Genomic DNA, 25,925 nt, shown 5'->3' on the forward strand with positions numbered 1-25,925 from the left:
ATGCTTGGGGAAGAGGCACTCTCAAACTTTAGGCGATTAGCTCATACTTTATGGAGGACAACATGGAAATATATATCTAAAGCCTTAAAAATATTACAGCCCTTTAAGCAATCGTGTCACTTCTTGAAACTCTATTCTAAGGAAATAATCATGGATGTGCTGAGACTTGGCTGCAAGCATGTACATGACAGAGTTGTTTATAGGAGCAGAAGGCTGAATCAAGCTAACAAGATACAGCCTCATGATGGAATATTATACTAGCCATTAAAAAATACTGCTGTGCACGAATATTTAAAGACATGGAAAATGTTTATAAAGATTAAGGTTTTTAAATAAAGTTTTAACATAGTGTGAAAGGTATCATTTCATTTTTTAAGAAAAAAATATATATACACACATATGCTTATAAGTGAAAACGAGTAAAACATAACGGTGCCGACTACTGAGCGGCAGGAAAATATCTGATGGGGAAGGTAATCTATTATTTTCCACCTTTTCTAAAATGAACATGTACCACTGTTACTGTTTTTAAAAAGATGAGGGGCTTCCCTGGTGGCGCAGTGGTTGAGAGTCCGCCTGCCAATGCAGGCGACACGGGTTCGTGCCCCTGTCCGGGAAAACCCCACATGCTGCGGAGCGGCTGGGCCCGTGAGCCATGGCCGCTGAGCCTGCGCGTCCGGAGCCTGTGCTCCGCAAAGGGAGAGGCCACAGCAGTGGCAGGCCTGCGTACTGCAAAAAAAAAAAAAAAAAGATGAAGTCATATTAAGATAGGAAATCTTTGTCCTTACAACTTGAAATAAAATTATCACGATAGTTGAGGATTTTTACATTTAGCTCCAGGCTTCCTGGCTGCAAGGGCACAAAGAAATATAAAGACTTATACAGGTTTCCACTGTTTATCAGTTCTTCCCAGAAGATAAACTACCACCCTGGCACTAGATTCTAAGAGGAATGTATGATGTACTTTTCTCGATAACACTAATACCTACCCTGCAGAGCAAGACATCGGGGGATTACTCATGGCCCTCATCTTCATTCTAACTACTCTTGTAGTTGCTTAGGAGCTGTGGTCCCCATACCTCGCTGAGGGACAAATACTACACAAAGCGCCTATTTTTTTCATAATGTACTTCCATCCCTATTTTCCTACCACAGCAAAATAGTCCCAAAATGAATGAGATGTTTTCAATATGACACCAATGATCCAATATCTGATTTTCACGCAATATTTTGATGGTGTCACTGTCTCACAAGAATACTCAGAAGACTGTCTCACAGATGCAGTGGATCTTGAGGAGTGGTAGATATGACATACTTTGCGAATGTATGTTTCTTATTAATACATCTGTTTAAGAGCCCTCTGAGAGAAAGTAGAAAAAATTAGTCAATAGCTGTGAATGCTGCTCTAAAAGGTGATGGAAACCACAAAGAGGCAGAGCTAAAACGAACAGCCCTGAGGTGGCCCCTGGTAAGCTGAACCCTCACCATAACAAGAAGTCACTCCCATACTACAACTGTCAGAGTCAGAGTCCATGAAGACTCAGACATGGGGGAAGGGGGTGAGGAAAATAGAGCCTATTACCTTTGGTTAATGTCTATCCTTCCTATAGAAACAATTCAAATTATATTTCCCTCTGTATCTTACTTACGGTTTCTCTCAGATCCTATAGATCCAAGCCACTCCCAGAGAAAACAAAGATTTTGTAGAGCTTGGGAGACTATTAAAATAGCATTCTTCTCCTTCCAAATCCTCTCCAACCCTAAATACCTTCCATTGCATATGTCTAATGCTAACCTTCAAGGTCAAAATCAAGTCTTACCTGACCAGTTGTGTGACCTTTCTTTCATCCGTGACCTCTAAGAGCACATGCCCACCCACTGACACTCATCCTACATGGCATGTGTCCCCAACCAGGCCATAGGCTGTGAAATACTGGGCATCTCACCCAGCACCGGCCACAGTGTCTTGTGCATGAGTATCAAGGTGACAAGTTCATCTAAATTCCCGGGTTGTCCACTGCCCCCTTGTTAAGTTATAGATAAGGTTGGTAGCACAACTGTGGGCAAGGCAATGGTGCTCAAAGTTCAAAGTTTCTTGACTGGGAACACAGTTTTCTAAGATTAATTCAACAAATTAAAATTTTTTTGTACTCGTCACTACAGAGAAAAAGAAGGAAATAATCTTCTTGACGTCTAAGGAGTTCAGTCTCTTGAAAAATAAGGATGCATATGTAGCTAATTAGAATAATGTGTTATTAATGTGAAAAAAGTGGAAGGACACGTAAAAATTACAAAGAAAAGCCATCAACAATGTTCCTCAGGAGATGGCTTCAGCTTACATCCCACTGAATTTGGGCCACAGGACTAGAAATGATGTCTAGCAAAAGACAAGAGACCTTCCTCTACTCTGAACTGACCTGCCACTTGCAGAGCCCTGGCCTCTGAACTAGGCCATTCATTTGCAGAAGACTCCACACACTGAAGCCCACCTAGTGCATGACTCTGGCCAGGGCAGTGAGGAAGCTGAACCACAGCCAAAGGAAGCAGCATTACCCCAGGCACAAGAAAACTCTGAGGAGGCAGGAGAGCTGTCGTGACACCTTTGAAAGCTTGTCTAGGGGAAGATGGGCTGGATAAGCATTTTTCATACTGCAAAAAGCCACCCATAGGTGGGTCATGAAACCAATCTAGAGGTAGGAGACTAACAGTAAGTGCTGTTTCATAAAATGCTTGTCATGCAAATGAGTGTGTGTGTGTATGCACACAGGCATGCGCACTGGGGCACGCAAACGGATTTTTTTCAAAACAGTTTGCAAGGCTGTGAATTAGACAAATTATTTGGTAGCTTATAAAAGGACAAATTTCAATTCAATTGAAGGAAAACACCTCAAACAAGTGAAACTGTCTCACAATGGGGTTTATTACTGTGAATGGCAGACAGCTTCCAGCCCCTGAAAGACCCCAAGCAGTACCAAAGCCGTAGATTGTCAAGGAGGATATTCACATTAGTGGAAAGTTAAATAGGAAGAACTCCAAGTTTCCTCCCCATTCTATGAGACTGCCGGTCTAGATCACAGGCACTTAACTGCCACTGAAGGCACAATTAGGAGGGAAACAACTCCACAAAGTTACAGGGGTGAATGTATACAGCCTGAAATTTCATTTGGTCGTTTATACTGGAACAGCACCTCTGTGAAAGGAAAAGTTATGTCATATTTAGACCGAGGGTTCTCAACCTAGACATACATCAGAATCACCTGGGGAACTTGTAGAAGATACCCATGCCTGGATCCCAACATATATCAATTAAAACAAGACTTGTATTTTATTTCTGTTTCCCAGGTAAGAATTGCAAACCCCTGATTTATATGTATAAAATGTAAAAATGACATTTTATAAAGCATAGAGGGAAGGAAAATAGCTCCAGGATTTTACATGAAGGTAATAAAAAGAGCGAGCTGGAAAACATCAAATCATAGCTTTTGGATTCTGCTCAGGGTGTAGAGAGCCGAAAAGAACATCACTCCCATGCTTACAAATAAGACAGATAAACTGAAAGTTCATAACTCTCTTGAATCTATCAGGCAGCTGAGGTCACAGGGTAAGAAACTAGCCCAGAATCTAAGGAGAACCAGGCACCTGCAGGAAGAAACAAGACATGAGCACTTGTTTACCTGAGGTAGATGCACCTGGACACTGGCTAACAAGCATCAAGTAACAAATAACAATGGAACACTACTGGGAGAGTTGAAAGAGCATGGAGACCGACCACTCTGAGCCACAGTGCAGAAGGAAGACCAAAGGCTGACACTGAAACAATGAGAAGAGCCCTTCAGCAAACCAGCCCCAACTCTAAACTCAAGGTGTCACTAGAGGAATCTGAAGTCTGTGGTGCCCTGAGGATAGGCTCACCAACAACACACCTCAAATCCAGTCAACGCCTGACCAAAATGATCAATTCCCCACACTAAAGGGCTAGCAGAAATAGAAAGGTATTCCATTTCCAGGAATAAAATCGATTTATCTCAGCCTCTAATGTCCTACACAAGATGTCCACGTCTTGACAAAACATTACAGGGTGTACAAAAAGCAAGAAAAAACAACACTGCCAAGAGACACAGCCATTAACAGAACCAGACTCAGATATGACACATATGGGGAAGCTAACAGACACAGAATTTAAACCATAATTAACAGTAAAATAAAAAATAAAAAACCCTAATGGAGAGAAGTGTGGACAACATGAAAGATCAAATAGATAATTTTAAACAGAAACAATAAGAAAGAATCAAATGGAAATGCTGGAAAGGCTAAACACAGTAATAGACATGAAGAATGCTCTCAACAGGCATTCTTCAGTAGCTTCAACACATCCAAGGAAAGAATCAGTGAACCCGAAAGTAGGTCAACAGAAATCCCCAACTAAAACAAGGAAAAACAAAAAGAAGAATGAAACAAAAACAAAGTGTCCAATAGCTGTGGAATAATACCAAAAGTCCTAACCTAGGTGTAACTGAAATTTCAGAAGGAGAAAAGAAAGAGAAGAGGGTAGAAGAAATATTTGAAGAAATAATTGCTGAAATTTTCTAAAATTAATAACAGATACCAAACCACAGAACCAGGAAGCTCCAAAACACTACGGAGGATAAATACCAAGCACATTCCCATGCAAACACACAGAGAGGCATATCACATTAAAGCAGCTGAGAACCAAAGACAAAAACAAAATCCCAAATGCAGTGGGAGAAAATGAAGCATTATATACAAAGGAACAAAGATAAGAATTTCAGAAGACACCTTGTCAGAAGGCATGCATGTAAGAAAATGAAGCAACATCTTCAAAGTGCTGAAAGATAAATAAATTGTCAACCCAGAATTCTACACCTAGTGAATATTATCTTTCAAAAATGAAGGAGAAATAACCGCAATAGGCAAACAAAAACTGAGAGAATTCACTGCTAGGAGACCTACACCACAAGAAATGCTGAATGAGGTTTTATAGGCAGAAGGAATATGATGCCAAACAAAAACTTGGATCTACACAAAGAAATGAAAAGTGCTAGAAATGAAAAAGTCAAATACAATTCTTCTTTTTCTTATTTTTAATTGCTATAAAAGGTAACTGCATGTTTAAAGCAAGAGTCAGCAAACTATGACCTGCAAACCAAATCCAGCCCACAGTCTGTTTTAGTATGACCTATGAGCTAAGAATGGTCTGTATATTTTTAAAGTGTTGTTTAGGAAGAAAAGAAGAATGTGCAGTAGAGACCATATATGGCCTCAGAGCAAAATTTTTACTTTCTGGGACTTCACAAAAAAGGGTTTGCTGACCTTTGATCTAAAGCAAAAACAGTAACAATGTTTTGTTTACAGCATATGTAGAAGAAAAATGATGACAACAACAGCACAAAGGATGGAAAAGAAGGATTGGGAATATACTGCTCTAAGGTCCTTAGTCTACACATGAAACAGTGTAATATTACTTGAAAGTAGATTCTAATTAAAGATATATAGATATAGATAAACACTCTAGGGCAATCAATAAGAATGTTAAAGAAGCATAAATAAGAAGTAGAAATAAAAGGGAATCATAAGAAATGCTCAAAGGGAAAAATGAAACAAATAGAAAAATAATTAAAAACCTACCATCTTTCTAGTTAAGCCATATTAACACCATAGTAAATGTGAATGGTCTAACACACCAATTAAAACACAGATATTGTCAGACTGGTTTAAAAAGTAAGATCCAACTCTCTGAGGTCTACAAGGAACCTGCCTTAAATATACAGACATAGGTTAAAATTAAAAGCACATGAAAAGATATGTATACAAACACTAAGCAAAAGAAAGTTGTTGTAACTATATGATTAACACCCAAAGTAGACCCCAGAACAAGGAATATTAACAAGAATAAAGAGGAATAGTATATAATGAGAACAGGATCAATTTTCCAACAGGACATATTCCTAAGCGTGTATGCATTGTGGAATTCAAACCTCAGCTAAAACTGGAGTTGCAACAGGTCCGAAGGGGGAGCTCTCACACCCCACCATGCACCATCAATTACTACAAACAGGAAGGTGCTGCCTACTTTACTATCCAGCAGAGAAAAGAAAACTTCTCTCTGCTGGAGGACAGCCCAGCCAGAGACTATAGCAGCTCAACCGATGAGAAGCCTCCACACACTGGACTCCCAGCTTACCGCAACAGGACTCTTTGGTTATCACAGCCCCTCCCAACTTTCCACTTTTCCCTATAAGCAAGTTCCCCTTCCTTGTTCTTTGGATTTGCCTATGGTCCTCCATAGTTCACATACCTGAATTGCAATTCTTTTGGCTATTCTGGAATAAACTCACTTTCACTGGTAAAATAACTAGCTATTATATTATTACAGTCAACACCACTTAAGAACAGATGGTCAAAACACATGAATCAAAAAGTGATAGAACTGAAAGAAGAAATTTTTAAATCCACAACTGTAGTTGGAGATTCTAACATGCCGCTCTTAGTGATAAAACAAGTAAAGAATAAGGACACAAGAGACCTAAACAACCCTATAAGGCAACTTGACTTAATATTTCCAGAATATTCTACCCAACAAAAGCAGAATACACATTCTTTTCAAGTGAACACTGAACATTCGCCATAAACCATATTCTGGGCCACAAAACAAATGTGAACAAATTTAAAAGAATAAAAATCATGCAAATTATATTATGGGATAATAAGAGGATTAAACTAGAAATCAATAACAAGAAGACTTCTGGAAAATTCCCAAGTACTTGAAAATTAAATGACATACTTTGAAATAACACATGGGTCAAGAGGAAGTTTCAAGGGAAATTTTTAAATATTTTAATTTTAAATAAACAAAGATGAAAATACACATAGCAAAATTGTAGAATGCAGCTAAAGCAGTGGTTGAAGGGAAATTTATAGAAGAAAAATCTCAGCTCAGTAATATAAGCTTACCCCTTAAGAAAATAGGAGCGTAAATTAAACCCAAAGCAAGGTGAAGGAAGGAAATAAGAGAGCAGAAATCAATAAAATTGAAAACAGAAAAATAGACAAAACTAATGAAATTGAAATCTTGATCTTTGAAAGATCAATCAAGTTGATAAACTTCTAGACAGGAAACAAATGAAGACACAAATTACCAATATCAGGAATGAAAGGGGGAACATCACTACAGACCCCAAAGACATAAAATGAATAATAGGTGAACACTGCAAACAATTCTATATCCATATAGTTTAAATGCAAATAAATAAAAAAACTGCAACTCCATACTAACTGCTTTGGTAGTAAATTGTGATTTTCTTAAACTAAGATTTAAGCCAGGATTATGACACATTTTAAGAATTAATCAGCAAAACAAATTCAAATAATACTAAACACCCAAAAAAGAGAGTAAAAGTTTATGTTAAAAAAAAGACAATTCTATATCCATAAATTTGACAACTTAGGTGAAGAACACCAATTCCTTGAAAGATACAAACTATCAAAACTTATCAAGAAAAACTGGGTACCCTGAATTATCCTGTATCTATTAAAGAAGTTAAATTTGTAGTTTAAAAACCTTCCATCAAAGAAAACTCTAGGCCTAGATGGTTTCACTAATGAATTCTACCAAACACTGAAGGAAGAAATAACAGCAATCCTACACAGTCTCTCCCAAAAATACATCACAAACAAGTAGGGTTTATCCCAGGAATACAAAGCTGGTTCAGCATTTGAAAATCAATCAGTGTAATTCACCATAGTAAATAGGAAGAAAAATCACATGATCCTGTCAATAGATGGAGAAAAAGCATTCAACAAAATTCAAAATCCATCCATAATAAAAACTCTCAGTAAACTAGGAATACCAGGGAAATTCCTTAACCTCATGGGGCACCTACACAAAACCTCAGCTAACACCATACTACACAGTGAAAAATTATTTCTCCCCTATTATAAGAAACAAGGCAAGGATGTTGTCTCTCACCACTCTTATTCAAAACTGTACTAGAATTCTTAGCCAGTTGAATAAGGCAAGAAAAAGAAATAAAAGGCATCCAGGAGACCTTCAAGATGGCAGAAGAGTAAGACATGGAGATCACCTTCCTCCCCACAAATACATCAGAAATATATCTACATGTGGAACAACTCCTACAGAACACCTACTGAATGTTGGCAGAAGACCTCAGACCTCCCAAAGGGCAAGAAACTCCCCATGTACCTGGGTAGGGCAAAGGAAAAAATAGAGACAAAAGAATAGGGATGGGACCTGCACCTCTGGGAGGGAGCTGTGAAGGAGGAAAAGTTTCCACACACCAGGAAGCCCCTTCACTGGCAGAGACAGGGGAGGCGGAAAGCTGTGGAGCCACGGAGGAGAGCTCAGCAACAGGGGTGCAGAGGGCAAAGTGGAGAGATTCCCACACAGAAGATCGGTGCCGACCAGCACTCACCAGCCCGAGAGGCTTGTCTGCTCACCCACCGGGGCGTGTGGGGGTTGGGAGCTGAGGCTCTGGCTTCAGAGGTCACACCCCAGGGAGAGGACTGGGGTTGGCTGCGTGAACACAGCCTGAAGGGGGTTAGTGTGCCACAGCCAGCCAGGAGTCCGGGAAAAAGTCTGAAACTGCCAAAGAAGCAAGAGACTTTTTCTTGCCTCTTTGTTTCGCAGTGGGCGAAGAGAGGGGATTCAGAGCACCACCTAAACGAGCTCCAGAGATGGGTGCAAGCCATGGCTATCAGCAGGGACACCAGAGGTGGGCAAGAGATGTTAAGGCTGCTGCTGCAGCCACCAAGAAGCCTTTGTGCAAGCACAGGTCACTATCCATACTTCCCCTCCTGGGAGCCTGTGCAGCCCGCCGCTGCCGGGGTCCCGCGATCCAGGGACAACTACAACAGAAGAACACATGGCGCGCCTCAGGCTGGTGCAATGTCACAACGGCCTCTGCTGCCACATGCTCGCCCTGCATTCCGTACCCCTCCCTCCCCCCGGCCTGAGTGAGCCAGAGCCCCCTAATCAGCTGCTACCTTAACCCCGTCCTGTCTGAGCGAAGAACAGACGCCCTCAGGTGACCTACACGCAGAGGCGGGGCCAAATCCAAAGCTGAACCCCAGGAGCTGTGCGAACAAAGAAGAGAAAGGGAAATTTCTCCCAGCAGCCTCAGGAGCAGCAGATTAAATCTCCACAATCAACTTGATGTACCCTGCACCTGTGGAATACCTGAAGAGACAACGAATCATCCCAAATTGAGGTGGTGGACTTTGGGAGCAACGATAAATATATTTTTTTCCTTTTTCTCTTTTTGTGAGTGTGTATGTATATGCTTATGTGTGTAGTTTTGTCTGTATAGCTTGCTTTTAGCATTTGTCCTAGGGTTCTGGCTGCCCTTTTTTTTTTTTAAGAATGGTTTTTAGCACTTCTTATCATTGGTGGATTTGTTTTTTGGTTTGGTTGCTCTCTTCTTTCTTTCTTTCTTTTTTATTAAGTTTTAATGTTTTTAATTCTTAATAATTATTTTTAATTTTTTATTTTAATAACTATTTTACTATTTTTTTTCTTTCTTTTTTTCTCCCTTTTATTCTGAGCTGTATGGATGACAGGATCTTGGTGCCATGGCCGGGTGTCAGGCCTGTGCCTCTGAGGTGGGAGAGCAGAGTACAGGACGTTGGTCCAGCAGAGGCCTCCCAGCTCCACGTAATATCAAACGGCAAAAGTCTCCCAGAGATCTCCATCTCAATGCCAAGACCCAGCTCCACTCAACGACAAGCAAGTTACAGTGCTGGACACCCTATGCCAAAAAACTAGCACGACAGAAACACAACCCCACCCACTAGCAGAAAGGCTGTCTAAAATCATAATAAGGTCACAGACACCCCAAAACACACCACTGGATGCAGACCAGCCCACCAGAAAGACAAGATCCAGCCTCATCCACCAGAACACAGGCACCAGTCCCCTCCACCAGGAAGCCTACACAACCCAATGAACCAACCTTAGCCACTGGGGGCAGACACCAAAAAAAACGGGAACTACGAACCTGCACCCTGTGAAAAGGAGACCCCAAAGACAGTAAATTAAGCAAAATGAGAAGACAGAGAAACACACAGCAGATGAAGGAGCAAGGTGAAAACCCACCAGACCTAACAAATGAAGAGGAAATAGGCAGTCTACCTGAAAAAGAATTCAGAGTAATGATAGTAAAGATGATCCAAAATCTTCGAAATAGAATGGAGAAAATACAAGAAACATTTAACAAGGACCTAGAAGAACTTAAAGAGCAACCAAACAATGATGACCGACAAATGAAATTTAAAATTCTCTACAAGGAATCAATAGCAGAATGAGGCAGAAGAAAGGATAAGTGACCTGGAAGATAAAATAGTGGAAATAACTACCACAGAGCAGAATAAAGGAAAAAGAACAAAAAGAATTCAGCACAGTCTCAGAGACCTCTGGGACAACATTAACGCACCAACATTCGGATTATAGGGGTCCCAGAGGAAGGGAAAAAGAAAGGGACTGAGAAAATATTTGAAGAGATAATAGTTGAAAACTTCCCTAATATGGGAAAGGAAATAGTTAATCAAATCCAAGAAGTGCAGAGAGTCCCATACAGGATAAATCCAAGGAGAAATACGCCAAAACACATATTAATCAAACTGTCAAAAATTAAATACAAAGAAAAAATATTAAAACCAGCAAGGGAAAAACAACAAATAACATAAAAGGGAATCTCCATAAGCTTAACAGCTGACCTTTCAGCAGAAACTCTGCAAGCCAGAAGGGAGTGGCAGGACATATTTAAAGTGATAAAAGGGAAAAACCTACAACCAAGATTACTCTACCCAGCAAGGATCTCATTCAGATTTGACGGAAAAATTAAAACCTTTACAAACAAGCAAAAGCTAAGAGAATTCAGCACCACCAAACCAGCTTTACAACAAGTGCTAAAGGAACTTCTCTAGGCAGGAAACAAAAAAGAAGGAAAAGACCTACAATAACAAACCGAAAACAATTAAGAGAATTGTAATACGAACATACATATCAATACCTTAAATGTAAATGGATTAAGTGATCCAACCAAAAGGCATAGAGTGGCTGAATGGATACAAAAACAAGACCCATACATATGCTGTCTACAAGAGACCCACTTCAGACCTAGGGACACATACAGACTGAAAGTGAGGGGATGGAAAAAGATATTCCATGCAAATGGAAATCAAAAGAAAGCTGGAGTAGCAATTCTAAGACAGAACAGACTTTAAAATAAAGACTATTACAAGAGACAAAGAAAGACACTACATAATGATCAAGGGATCAATCCAAGGAGAAGATATAACAATTGTAAATATTTATGCACCCAACATAGGAGCACTTCAATACATAAGGCAAATGCTAACAGCCATAAAAGGGGAAATCGACAGTAACACAATCATAGTAGGGGACTTTAACATGCCACTTTCACCAATGGACAGATCATCCAAAATAAAAACAAATACGGAAACACAAGCTTTAAATGATACATTAAAATACACTTAATTGATATTTATAGGACATTCGATCCAAAAACAACAGAATACACTTTCTTCTCAAGTGCTCATGGAACATTCTCCAGGATACATCATAGCTTAGGTCACAAATCAAGCCTTGGAAAATTTAAGAAAACTGAAATAGTATCAAGTATCTTTTCCAACCACAACGCTATGAGACTAGATATCAATTACAGGAAAAAAAATCTGTAAAAAATACAAACACATGGAGGCTAAGCAATACACTCCTAAATAACCAAGAGATCACTGAAGAAATCAAAGATGAAATCAAACAATACCTAGAGACAAATGACAATAAAAACACGATGATCCAAAACCAATGGGATGCAGCAAAAGCAGTTCTAAGAGGGAAGTTTATAGCAATACAATCCTACCTTAAGAAACAAGAAACATCTCAAATAAACAACCTAACCCTACACCTAAAGCAATTAAAGAAAGAAGAACAAACACTCCCTAAAGTTAGCAGAAGGAAAGAAATCATAAAGATCATATCAGAAATAAATGAAAAAGAAATGAAGGAAACAGTAGCAAAGATCAATAAAACTAAAAGTTGGTTCTTTGAGAAGATAAACAAAATTGATAAACCATTAGCCAGACTCATCAAGAAAAAAAGGGAGAAGACTCAAATCAATAGAATTAGAAATGAAAAAGGAAAAGTAACAACTGACACTGCAGAAATACAAAGGTCATGAGAGATTACTACAAGCAACTATATGCCAATAAAATGGACATCCTGGAAGAAATGGACAAATTCTTAGAAAAGCACAACCTTCCAAGACGGAACCAGGAAGAAACAGAAAATATAAACAGACCAATCACAAGCACTGAAATTGAAACTGTGATTAAAAATCTTCCAACAAGGGCTTCCCTGATGGCCCAGTGGTTGAGAGTCCGCCTGCCGGTGCTGGGGACACGGGTTCGTGCCCCAGTCCGGGAGGATCCCTCATGCTGTGGAGCAGCTGGGCCTGTGAGCCATGGCACTGATAAGCCTGCGCATCCGGAGCCCGTGCTCCGTGACGGGAGATGCCACAGCAGTGAGAGGCCCGTGTACTGCAAAAAAAAAAAAAAAAATCTTCCAACAAACAAAAGCCCAGGACCAGATGGCTTCACAGGCAAATTCTATCAAAAATTTAGAGAAGAGCTAACACCTAGCCTTCTCAAACACTTCCAAAATATAGCAGACGGAGGAATACTCTCAAACTCACTCTACAAGGCCACCATCACCCTGATACCCAAACCAGACAAAGATGTCACAAAGAAAGAAAACTACAGGGCAGTATCACTGATGAACACAGATGCAAAAATCCACAACAAAATACTAGCAAACAGAATCCAACAGCACATTAAAAGGCTCATACACCATGATCAAGTGGGATTTATCCCAGCGATTCAAGGATTCTACAATATACGCAAATCAATGTGTTAAATCATATTAACAAATAGAAGAATAAAAATCATATGATCATCTCAAAAGATGCAGAAAAAGCTTCTGACAAAATTCAACACCTATTTATGATAAAAACCCTGCAGAAAGTAGGCATAGAGGGAACTTTTCTCAACATAATAAAGGCCATATATGACAAACCCACAGCCAACATCGCCCTTAATGGTGAAATACTGAAACCATTTCCACTAAGATCAGGAACAAGACAAGGTTGCCCACTCTCACCACTATTATTCAACATTGTTTTGGAACCTTTAGCCACAACAATCAGTGAAGAAAAAGAAATAAAAGGAATCCAAACTGGAAAAGAAGTAGTAAACCTGTCACTGTTTGCAGATGACATGATACTATACACAGACAATCCTAAAGACGCTACCAGAAAACTACCAGAGCTAATCACTGGATTTGGTAGTGTAAAGTAGCAGGATACAAAATTAATGCATAGAAATCTCTTGCATTCCTATACACTAATGATGAAAAATCTGAAAGAGAAATTAAGGAAACACTCCCATTTACCACTGCACAAAAAGAATAAAATACCTAGGAATAAACCTACCTGAGGAGACAAATGACCTATATGCAGAAAATTATAAGACACTGATGAAAGAAATTAAAGATGATACAAACAGATGGAGAGATATACTATGTTCTTGGATTGGAAGAATCAACATTGTGAAAATGACTACACTACCCAAAGCAATCTACAGATTCAACGTGATCCCTATCAAACTACCATTGGCATTTTTCACAGAACTAGAACAAAAAGTTTCACAATGTGTATGGAAACACGAAAGACCCCAAATAGCCAAAGCAATCTAGAGAAAGAAAAACGGAGCTGGAAGAATCAGGCTCCTGGACTTCAGACCACAAAGCTGAACTACAAAGCTACAGTAATCAAGACAGTATGGTACTGGCACAAAAACAGAAATACAGATCAATGGAACAGGATAGAAAGCCCAGAGATAAACCCACGCACATACGGTCACCTTATTTTTGATAAAGGAGGCAAGAATATACAATGGAGAAAAGACAGCCTGTTCAATAAGTGGTGCTGGGAAAACTGGACAGCTACATCGAAAAGAATGAAATTAGAACCCTCCCTAACACCATACACAAACATAAACTCAAAATGGATTAAAGCCCTAAATGTAAGACCAGACACTATAAAACTCTTAGAGGAAAACATAGGCAGAACACTCTGTAACATAAATCACAGAAAGATCCTTTTTGACCCACCTCCTAGAGAAATGGAAATAAAAACAAAAATAAACAAATGGGACCTAACAAAACTTAAAAGCTTTTCAACAGCAAAGGAAACCATAAACAAGACGAAAAGACAACCCTCAGAATGGGAGAAAATATTTGCAAGTGAAGCAACTGACAAAGGATTAATCTCCAAAATTTACAAGCAGCTCATGCAGCTCAATATCAAAAAAACAAACAACCCAATCCAAAAATGGGCAGAAGACCTAAATAGACATTTCTCCAAAGAAGCTATACAGACTGCCAACAAACACATGACAGAATGCTCAACATCACTAATCATTAGAGAAATGCAAATCAAAACTACAATGAAGCATCACCTCACACCAGTCAGAATGGCCATCATCAAAAAGTCTACAAACAATAAATGCTGGAGAGGGTGTGGAGAAAAGGGAACCCTCTTGCACTGCTGGTGGGAATGTGAATTGATACAGCCACTATGGAGAACAGTATGGAGGTTCCTTAAAAAACTACAAACAGAACTACCATACGACCCAGCAGTCCCACTACTGGGCATACACCCTGAGAAAACCAGAATTCAGAAACAGTCATGTACCACAATGTTCATTGCAGCTCTATTTACAATAGCCAGGACATGGAAGCAACCTAACTGTCCATCAACAGATGAATGGATAAAGAAGATGTGGCACATGTATACAATGGAATATTACTCAGCCATAAAAAGAAACGAAACTGAGTTATTTGTAGTAAGGTGGATGTACCTAGAGTCTGTCATACAGAGTTAAGTAAATCAGAAAGAAATATAAATACTGTATGCTAACACATATATATGGAATCTAAAAAAAAATGGTTATGAAAAACCTAGGTACAGGACGGGAATAAAGATGCAAACCTACTAGAGAATGGACTTGAGGACACGGCGGGGGGTGGGGGAAGGGTAAGCTGGGACAAAGTGAGAGAGTGGCATGGACATATATACACTACTAAATATAAAATCGATAGCTAGTGGGAAGCAGTTGCATAGCACAGGGAGATCAGCTCGGTGCTTTGAGACCACCTAGAGGGGTGGGATAGGGAGGGTGGGAGGGAGGGAGACTCAAGAGGGAAGAGATATGGGGATATATGTATAGCTGATTCACTTTATTATAAAACAGAAACTAACACACCATTGTAAAGCAATTATACTCCAATAAAGGTGTTAAAAAAAAATAAAAATGCATCCCATTGGAAAGGAAGAAATAAAGCTGTCTTTATTCACAGATGACATGACTACGTAGAAAATTCCGAAGAATCTATAAATAAACCTCCTAGAACAATAATTGACTTTAGCAAGGTAACAGAATACAATGTCAATATACAAAAATCAATTGTATTTCTATATACGAGCAACAATAGCAACCCCCAAAATGAAATACTTAAGTATAAATCTAACAAAACATGTGGAAGATCTATACCCTGAAAACAAATGCTGATAGAAAAATGAAAACAGAAATAAAGATATAAGCCATATTGTGTTCATGGATTGGAATACTCAGTATTGTAAAGATGTCAATTCTTCCTAAACAAATCTATAGATTCAATGCAATCCATTCAAAATCCCAGCAGAATTTTTCACAGATATTGACAAGCTGACTCTACAACTTATATCAAAAGGCAAAGGAACTAGGAGAGCCATAACGAGTTTGAAAAGGAATAAAATTGGGAGATTTATACTACTTGCTTTCAAAATTTATTATAAAGTCACAGTATCAAGAGAGTGTAGTGTTGGCATAAAGTAGGCCTCTAGATCAATGGAATAAAATTGAGAATCCAAAAATAAACCCTTACAATTATGGCCAATTGATTTTCAACAAAAATGTCAAGATAAATCAACAGGGAAAGGATAGTCTTCTCAACAAATGGTGCTGAAACAACTGGAATTCCACATGCCAAAAAAAAAAATCCTTGACTCAGAGTTTACACCTTACATAAGAATTAACCCAAAATGAATCATAAACCTAAGGGTATAACATAGAACTATGAAGCTTCTCGAACAAAATGTAGAAAAATGTCAAGACTTTTCGTTAGGCAAAGAATTCTTAGGTACAACAACAAAATTCTGATCCATAAGTAGATTGATAAATTGATTTACCAAAGTTAAAAAACTTTTGCCCTGAGAAAGACACTGCTATGGGAATAAAAAGATAAGGCACAGACTGAGAGAACTGATTTGAAAATCATATTTCTGACACAGGACATATATCCAGGTTATGTAAAGAGCTGTCAAAACTCAACAATAAGAAAACAAACAACCCAATAAAAATAGGTAATCAAAATTACCTTTGTGTAACCCATCTATGCTGTAAATTTTTATTTGAAATTTGTGTATTTTTCCCAGCCAGTTATGAGTCCAAACTCACCTTCTCACTAATTTTTTATTTATACCATATTATTTTGACTCTGGAATCAGGCTTTTGATCTCTGTGAACCTTTGGTGCACTTTGTACTGACCTAAAGAAATAATACTAGTAGTTTTCTTTGAACTCAGACTATTTTTTCCTATCAAATAAAACTGGCTCTTCACACATACCCAAATAAGTTATAAACTTCTGAGACATCAAAACTTTACACTGTCACCTTTTAAATAATGAACCCTGAGCATGAATCACCACATTTTTAATCACCATACTTCCTTCTTCCCCTGCTACCAAATCTAAACAATTCTGGAATACAATGATGAAAGAAATGACCCTTATTTTCCCTTTGCTCATATTTCTTCATTTATTTCTTATCACCTGGTACCATGTTTTGTAAGTCATTGTAAATCACGTTTGGTAACAATGTGAGGGACAGTAGAACAAACAAACCAAGAGATTCCACATGAAAGAAATTCTTTAAGATCAAGTTATTTAATATGTGATCCTCTTCCTCCAAGGGAACGCCTTCTTTGGCCAGTACCATACCTGCTTAGGCCATATTTCTCTGCTGGAAACCAGAGACAGACTAAACCTTGATGATTTCTAGCACTATGCCCAGACTGTTTCCAACTACTGCAGGCTTCTCTTAACTTGCCTTATTTTTCATTATAGTACTTCTCATTGCCTGACATAGGAGACAAAACATAAATAGGTCCCCTTCCAGTAGACCGTAAGCTCCATGAGAACAGAGATTTTAACGTTCTTATATATTCCTTTCAACCCCAGGGCAGTGTCCGCTGTCCAGTAGGTGTTCAATAAACATTTGTGAATTAATGACTGCCCAAGGCAATTCTCTACCTCATTCCCTCACGCTCTGCCTGGGCAGGGCTGTTGAGGGAAACAACAAGATATGTTGGCATCCTCTCCCTCCTTTCTTCCAGGGTTAATGACTAGATCTTTCTGCCAATTTCTGTGCTAGTTAGACACTGAGGATGGAGGAATATGAGAAGTAGTATCCTGGTTGCCCAGTCTAACACCAAATGCCCACCCATGTCCACCACGTCACATGGAAACAAAAGGCAGCTCTCACTTCATACTTCAAATGAAAACAGGCTAAACGCTTTAAAAGCAGTAGACAGTGGAGGCTGGTTCCCTACTGAGCACGACTCTATAGTATTCACCCGCTGGACTATCATCAGGAGAACTGTTTCCTAGTCCAGGATCTACCACTAACTGCATCTTCTCCAAGTCCCAGCCTGTAGCTTGAAGACAGGTAAGGACGCCAAAACAAAGACATGATTTAGAGCAAATGTTCTCAATAAGGGGCAGGGGAGAAGGTGAAGGGGGCACTGGGGAGTGGGAGGCACGGCAGAACCAGCTGTGAGGCTTCTTCAAACTGCACACGGCCCCTCCCTAAATTCCTCCACCCTAATCCCCCGCACAGTTACCCCCATAGAGTGAGCCACTGTTGCTGTTACTATGGGACTGTGACAGACCCAGAAAAACTTTCCCAGGTTTTGAGTGTAAGCTCTTTGAGGAATGGGACCGAGATTTAGGCTTCTTAGTGATATCCAGAGGGCATCTAACACAGGGTTTTCCTGTCTCTACTGCGCCTCCAACCTCAGCTCCTTCCCTCCCCTCAGCCACACCCTACCCTTCCCCTACCGTCCTGAGCTTCTCCTGCTTCCTGTAAGGCCATGTCTTTCATCGTCTGTCACCACCTGCAGGAGACACGGGTGACCGGCTACCTAACCGCCCGACAGGCAAGCCAGGCTCGCTTTCTGCCTTGCTAACAGAATTCCGATTTTCAGATAGGGGCACCAACGTGCTCAGGGAAGGTGACCCCTCCCCCAGCTCCAGAACACGGCTGGGCCACGACAATCACAGCCACCCTCTCCTCCTTTGCCAGTGACTGGCTCAGCACGGGCGCATGACCATTCTGGCCAGTGGCACAGGGAACCTCTGGGAAATTCTGACCTTTGTTATCTAGAGAATCACTGAGAAGCAAGCCGTCTCCCTCCCTTTTTGCTCTACTGTTATCACGTGAAGGTGTGATGGCGCTCCAGTCACCCTGTGGCAGGGCAGGGAAAACCCAGAGAATCTTCAAGAAGCCAACCCAGAACTGTGGCCACTTTGAACCACCTACCTCTAGACTTCTTAAGCAAGACAGTAAAGTAACCTAACTAGTGTTACTTACAACAGAAAGTACCCTACCACACCACACCGCTTGGCCTGGGAAGTCCCTGCAACTTTTCCTCCTACTATCCCCTACTATCTCCAATTTAGAGCTCAAGTACAGTTTCCTTGGGAAGTCCTTGCTTGTCCCCAGACGGTTACACGGTCCCAGACTCTGTTCTCTAAACATCTGCCTCTCCAACTAGACCGTGAGCTTCTCAAAAGCAAACATGTTCACCCTTGGCAGAGGCCCTGGTGTATGCTGGGCATTTATTAAATGCTGAATGAATCAACCAACAAGCAAACAACAAAACAAGGAATCAAAGGAGGAACATGCAGGATGCCTTCCTTGCCTGGGATAAGACTTGACAATTGACAGATGGAACATGGCACCCAGGCAGTCTACACTCTACTAAAGACTTTCTTTAAGCGGTGGTGAGCAAAGGCAGAGATAGTGCAATGAACAGGTCCTATTTTATCTGCCCAGAAGTCAGACCTCTCATTGGGAACTGTCCCTGCCCAATCCCCGGCACCTGGGGTGGGAGTGACTATCACAGTGGCACCTGAGCAAAGTACCCACTGCTATGGTGGAAACCCACTCCCTGTCCACTGAGATGGCTTGGCCCCGCTTTGGTCTAGTGTATCAATAACGTTTGCTATAAGGATGGAGGTGACGGAAGAAAAGAGAGACATCCTCCTATCCCCCCTCTCTCTAAAGGAACAGATAAGCCTGAGATGCCGTGCTTTTTATCACTCCATACTAAGAACAGTCAACACAGAGGGAAAAAGAGAGAACAAGCCCGGCAACCCTATGTGAGCCCCTGGATCAAGCTATGCCTAAAGCTAAACCCTCAGCCTTTTCCTTTATGTGACCCAATCAATTTCTATATTGCATAAAGCAATTTTCAAGTGACCAAACCCAACCCAAAGAAAAGAATTCTGACAAATACAGTCAGTAACGATGAAAGCAAGCCGATAACATCTCTTCTATATTCAGGACCTGTGCAGTCACCTCTCAAACTGGGCTTCTAGAATGGTGTCAGGAAGTAAAACTGCCTGGAGGAGGCCTAGCCATGAACAAGTTAGAATGGAAAAAATGCCACCCCCCAAACCACACACCACAACCTTCCCTCCTAAAGGAGGGTACTCTGAGCCTCCTGGATCTCCCTTCTGTTCAGGAAGGAGTGGGGACCTCTGGAAGGCATGAAGTGTTACATTAATACAAAGGGAACTTTCATCAAGCAACGTGCTATGGGCTTTATGAACATCGTATAACTTCAGGCCGTTGTAATGATTATAATAACCTTTTTACCTTTGAGCAAACTGAGAATCAGCGAAGTTAAGCAACTTGCTCAAGGTCACACTGCTAGTAACTAGAATTTAGATTCTAGACTTTTTCCACTTTATCACACCGATGGCCAGGGCCTGGGAGATGCAGCGCACCCTCCGCCTCCACCCCAACGCCCGACAGCGCCCCAGGACACACAGACCTGGATGGAGCCTTACAAGCGCAGGCCCCTGGAGTCACAGCAGCCTTGCATACCCAGTTTTTTGGAAGCCCCAGGTAACTAACCCAGGTGTATGTCGGACACTCAACACCAGCAACAAAAGTAAAGCTCCGGGAAGAAGGAGCAGTGACACCTGAGCGGGCCCCTGGCAAGCGCCGCAGAGGGAGAGGCGGGAGCTCGCTCGGGTCCCCCCCGCGGGCCTGAGTCCCCCGCGCTGCTCCGCGCTCTCCGCAGCAGTGGGGCCCCCAGCCTCCCCTCTCCCCACCAGCGCCGCGGACAGAGCGCCTCTGTGCCGTCCGGGCCGCTCAGAGACCCACGGAGCCCCGGCCTTATCCCCGCGCCCGCTCCCGCCCCCAGCTCCAGCCCTGTGCAGAGGGTCGCAGCTGTTCGCCCCCAGGCAGCTACGGGGCCCCGACCCCTCCGCTGTGCCGCGACCCCGGCACGCTCGCTCCCCCGGCGCGCCAGGCAGGGGAGCCCCGCACTGCCCGCCGCAGCCGCTCGGCCCCGCAGGACCCGGGCGCGGAGCCCGCCGTCCCCCGCCGACCGCCGCCCCCAGCCTGCTGTGCCCGCCCGGCTCACCAGCTCCGCCGCGCTCTCCTGACCTGTCCGCGCGTCCGGCCGGCTCCCTGCTCCCGGCACCCCGTCCTGGCTAGCAGCTCACTAGCGGCTGGCTGGCGTTGGTGCGGCCCCTCCCCGCCCCGAGCCACCTGGGATGCCCGGGAAGGGGCGTGACAGCGCCAAGATAGGTGGGCCCCGCCCGCCGCGAGCAGCCCGGGCCTCGGGCTCTTCGGGAATTCTCCGCGGGGTGGAAGGGAGGCCCCGGCGACCGCTTAACAGGAGACACCTGGGACGGTTAGTCTTTGGCGGGAGGCGGGAAGCCAGGGCCCGGCCTGTTTCCACACAGCCTGGCCCGCTGGGGAAGTGGATCGCAGAGCGTGGGAGTCGGACCCCGCTGAGCAGGAAGAGGGGAGGCCAGCCCCTTTCTTTGTGGGCTGTAGAAACCAAGAACCGAGACCCTCAGGGTGAAAATGATGGGGACAGGGGCAAGTTAGTTCAGAACTGGAAGAGCTCAGAAAGGCCTTTTCCGACCGTTCCACCCTCCCCCATCCCCACTTTACACACCCCACTTTATTAGGTAACCCAGAATTTTAAGTTCACTGGTTCTGGAATCAGATCATTTAGGTTAAAATCCATTCCCCACTTACGAGGTATGTTAATCTCTCTATGCCCCAGTTTCCTCATCTAAAAAATGAAGATAATACTAGTATATCATAGGAAAAAGGTGGGAGACATAAAAAGAATAACCTACCTTTAGTGAGCAGTTACTTTGTGCTATCCACGATTCCAGGTGCTTAGGTTCTCTTTTGAGTTGACTTTAGAGTAGGAATTCTTCATCAAGGATCACAAACCTTGAAACTGGATTCCGCATTCTGCCTACAGACATTTTTTCCCTGAAGAGAGCGTCCACAGCTGTCCTTAGATTTGCAAAAAGCCTTGGGTCTCAAGACTAGTTAGGAATCACTGCCTTCCAGACTTAGCCAACAGTTTTAGAGCTGACAGACTTGTGAGAGATCACACAGGCCAAACATCCTTGAGAATGAAGATCACCGGATGCCTGCCCAACACGCAGATCACTGCTCCCGAGAATTCCGATTCTGGAGAGCGGAGTGGTTTGGGAATAAGCACTTCAGGTGCAATTCACTGACAGGTGAGCCTAGGAAACCGATCTCATCCAAACTTCTCATTTCTCAGGCGAGGTAACAGGCCTAGGGATCGGTTCACTTGGAATCACCTTCCAGCCCGCAGCTGCCAAGGAGCCTCCCTTCCAAGTGAAGCCCTCACCCCACCTGAACCAAGGGAAAGAAATGTTTCTCTCTCCACAACGCAGCTTCACACAAGGAGCACTTAACAAACAAAACAGGCTTTTTTCAAGAAGAAAATAAAATGTGCAGCTACCTCTGGGTTAGCCCTTTACAGCTCAAAGAAGCCTGGACCGTTCTTGCCAGGACTACGGATACCTCCCTCCAGTACCCACGCCCCTCAGCCCGGCCCATCCCCCTCCACATACGCCACCGTATCTAGCTCTACTATTTGAACAGCTGAGGCTATTCAGCTAACACTTTCAAGTGACATCCTACAAAAATGTAGATGTTTTGTTCCACTTCCTAAAGCTACAGGCTAATTAGACCCTGAAACAGAGGACTTCGGTCTGATGCCATTTCACTGTGTGAGGCCCACAGTGGGAAACACTTCTTTCTAGGCAGATCTTGGCAAGTACTGAGTCTGAAGCGAGAACAGCCCGGGCAGCAGCTGCAGCAAGAGTGGTTGCTTCAGGGATGCCCAAAAATGTCAACCCAAGAATTATCAGGCAAAATCCAGGATATTCCCTTTTTGACTGGTGAGATTCTCTCCGTGCTTACCAAGGGCAGACAAGGATGCATGTGTGTCTTTGGGGTTTTGGTGTTCACCGCTCACAAAGTCCTGATGCAGCAGAAAAGTTGAAATAACCTTCCCAAAGTGAGTTGAGCAAACCTCTCCCAAGGCAAGCAGGAAAAATTTCCAAGGTGGCATGCTGTAGCAGTACCATTTCCCTGAGAAGAAGAGTATAAAAAGATGCAGCTGGCCCCCTCAGCCCTGTGCTTGACCCTGAGGATGGGCAGCAAATCAGCTTTTCCATATTTATCCCTCAGTATTATCTTTTACCCTCACGAAGACTGTGGATCAGTGTGAATTTGCTTGGCTGTCTAAAACACATCAGCCAGGGATGGGCTTGCCCTCTTTTGCTTGGTTTCAGAGCACAGAAGCATGGACTACAAATGCATGGGTCTGCTTACAAAGTTGTTGGCTACAAAAATGCCCAAAGGCCTTTGTTGCTATATTTGTAAATCTAAGAAGAAGCTCTTGGTTATTCCAAATTTACTTTTACTTTCGAAGGCAACACAAACGTATTTATCATCTTTTTAATTTGCTAAGTCAATGAGGAACTGAAATACCAGTGTGGAGAAAATTCTTTGTGTAAAATCAGAGTTCTAGTATCATGAACACACCAAGCAAAATCTGCCTCAGGACTTTTGCACTTACTGTTCCTTCTGCTTGGAACTCTCTCCAGATCTTTGCAAGCCTGCCTCCTTCAATCATTCACAGAGGCCTTCCCTGACCACCCAAGCCATGTAGTATCACAGCAGCCTGTTCTGTTTTCTTCATAGCACTTAAATGTACTGAATCATTTTAGAAAGTGTTGGTCACTGGTTTATAATCTGCGTCTAAGAAAATGAAGACTTTATCTTGTTTACCACCTCTCCCCAGCTCAAAAATCAATGCTGAGTACAAAGCAGGTGCTCAAATCTTTGTGGGAATCTTGATGAGTGCTCACATTTTTGCAGCAGGCTCTGAGTGCAACACATGGAGATGTCAGCTGCTCCTGTACATTGCTTAGGCCTGGGAATAAGCTCTGGTCTAGGAGTAAAGCAGGATCTCAACTCAGTCTCTCTATGTTCCTCAGCAGCCATGTGACCCTGGGAGAGTTTAGCTTCCTGGTTAAGATCGTGGGCTCTGTGGACTTCCCTGGCAGTCGAGTGGTTAAGACTCCATGCTCCCAACGCAGGGGACACAGGTTCGATCCCTGGTCGGGTAAATAAGATCCCAAATGCCTCACAGCGTGGCCAAAAAAATGAAAATAAAAATGAAGAAAAACCCAAAAAGAACATGGCTCTGGAGCAGCTCCACCACTTCCTAGCTCTGTGATGTTGGACAACTCACTTCACCTGTCCACGCCTCACCACATCTGCCTGTGGGGAGAATAAGAGCAGCACCTCATCCATCGCTGGTGAAGAGATTCCATAATGCACATGCAGGACAGGCTATCACCGTGAGCCAGGCATGGTGCCAAGCGCTTCACACAGAGAGGTTAGGTAACTTGTGCGAGGCACTCAGGTAACCCAGGGAAGAGTGGGAGCTACTGGAACTCTGGTCCAGAAGCTGCTGAAGTTCACTCTTTTTTTTCTTTTTCTTTTTCTTTTTTTTTTTTGCCGTACGCGGGCCTCTCACGGTTGTGGCCTCTCCCGTTGCGGAGCACAGGCTCCGGACGCGCAGGCTCGGCGGCCATGACTCACGGGCCCAGCCGCTCCGCGGCATGTGGGATCTTCCCGGACCGGGGCACGAACCCGTGCCCCCTGCATCAGCAGACGGACCCTCAACCACTGTGCCACCAGGGAAGCACTGCTGAAGTCCACTCTTGATCACCAGGGTCCTCGTACATAGTACAAACACAACAAATGACTGTGGCAAAACATTTCCACACAACTGACCTCAAGCCAGGCTTGACCTCATGTCAGAGAGGCGTCCGCTGCCATCAGAGTGGTTGTGACTAGCTTCGTCTTTGCGGGCCAGCGGTTGGTGCAGCAGAGTGAACCCTGAGTAGAGTGAGGTGCTTTGGGCTCGGGCTCTCCAAGTGTGAGGTGAGGGGAGTCATGTAACCTCTCTGGGTAGAGCCAAATGTGTCCCAACGTCCTTCATAGGCTTCTCTTCCACTCTATTAGTGGTGGATCTGTATTTCTTCCAAGAACAGCCCAACTTTTTGGCCCAATATAGTAAAGTGTAATCCACTTTAAAAGGCACTAACAACAAGGTCCTAATGTATAGCACGGGGCAACAATATTCAGTATCCTGTGATAAACCATAATGGAAAGGAATATAAAAAAAGAATGTATATATGTGTATAACTGAGTCACTTTGCTGTACAGCAGAGATGGGCACTACACTGTAAATCAACTATACTTCAATTTTTTAAAAAGGCACTATTCATTTACAACAGCTCACAGGGAAAATTGGGAATGGCAGAAACTTTTTTTTTACATAAATTTATTTATTTATTTATTTTTGGCTGCGTTAGGTCTTTGTTGCTGCGCACAGGCTTTCTCTACTTGTGACGAGCAGGGGCTGCTCTTTCATTGTGGCACGCAGGCTTCTCGTTGCGGTGGCTTCTCTCGTTGAGGAGCATGGGCTGAAGGCACGTGGGCTTCAGTAGTCGTGGCACACAGCCTCAGTAGTTGTGGCTCACAGGGTTAGTTGCTCCGCGGCATGTGGGATCTTCGCGGACCAGGGCTCGAACCCGTGTCCCCTGCATTGGCATGCAGAGGACTGAAATAGAAAGGAATCGGAGCTCTAGAGCCCAAACAAACCATGTGACCTGCTGGGCTGTAGGCTTTCAGCACTAGCTGTAATTATTGGGAATCTGAATAGACTTGATTCATGATCTAGCGTCAGGGCGTTGAGTGGGGAGCATTTGCGGGAGCCCTCAGTATGAACAGCCACCAGGCACAGAGGTGGAAACTAGCCCTAAACACTGCTCACTGCAGTTCTCAGGAGGGAGAGCATTTTCTCTCCCCATGAAACAGCCTAAGAGCAGACTTTCCCCCAAAGAAGAGGGTGGAGCAGTGGGAAGAGGGAGGACCCTAAATGGAGAGGTCCAGTGAAATTCCATTTCACTGGTAGAATTAGATGACTCCTGGGGTCTCCTCACAGCCTTCTCTCTTACTCTAAGTATCTGTGATGCTAAGTGAAGGTATAGCTGGGGTCCAAGGCAAAAACACCTGCTCCTGGGAAGTATTTGATAATAACTATTAAAAACAAGGC

At 42.8% G+C, this 25,925-nt stretch overlaps 1 protein-coding gene across 2 annotated transcripts in view; it reads right to left on the reverse strand.

The window, feature by feature from the left end:
- The window catches only part of LYPD6B (LY6/PLAUR domain containing 6B), a 231,713-nt gene extending 210,719 nt beyond the window's left edge, over positions 1-20,994 (reverse strand). The window contains exon 1 of one of the 2 annotated variants that reach the window (XM_029225230.1): positions 20,871-20,994. The gene's annotated coding sequence lies outside the window, so the exon portion shown is untranslated. The remainder of the gene's footprint in view (positions 1-20,870) is intronic. The other variant, XM_029225232.1, reaches the window with a different exon arrangement.
- Between the last annotated feature and the right edge of the window lie 4,931 nt (positions 20,995-25,925).

Source organism: Monodon monoceros, unplaced genomic scaffold (genome assembly GCF_005190385.1).
Source record: "Monodon monoceros isolate NGI ecotype Baffin Bay Population unplaced genomic scaffold, NGI_Narwhal_1 Super_Scaffold_16, whole genome shotgun sequence".
NCBI classification, from domain to species: Eukaryota; Metazoa; Chordata; class Mammalia; order Artiodactyla; family Monodontidae; genus Monodon; species Monodon monoceros.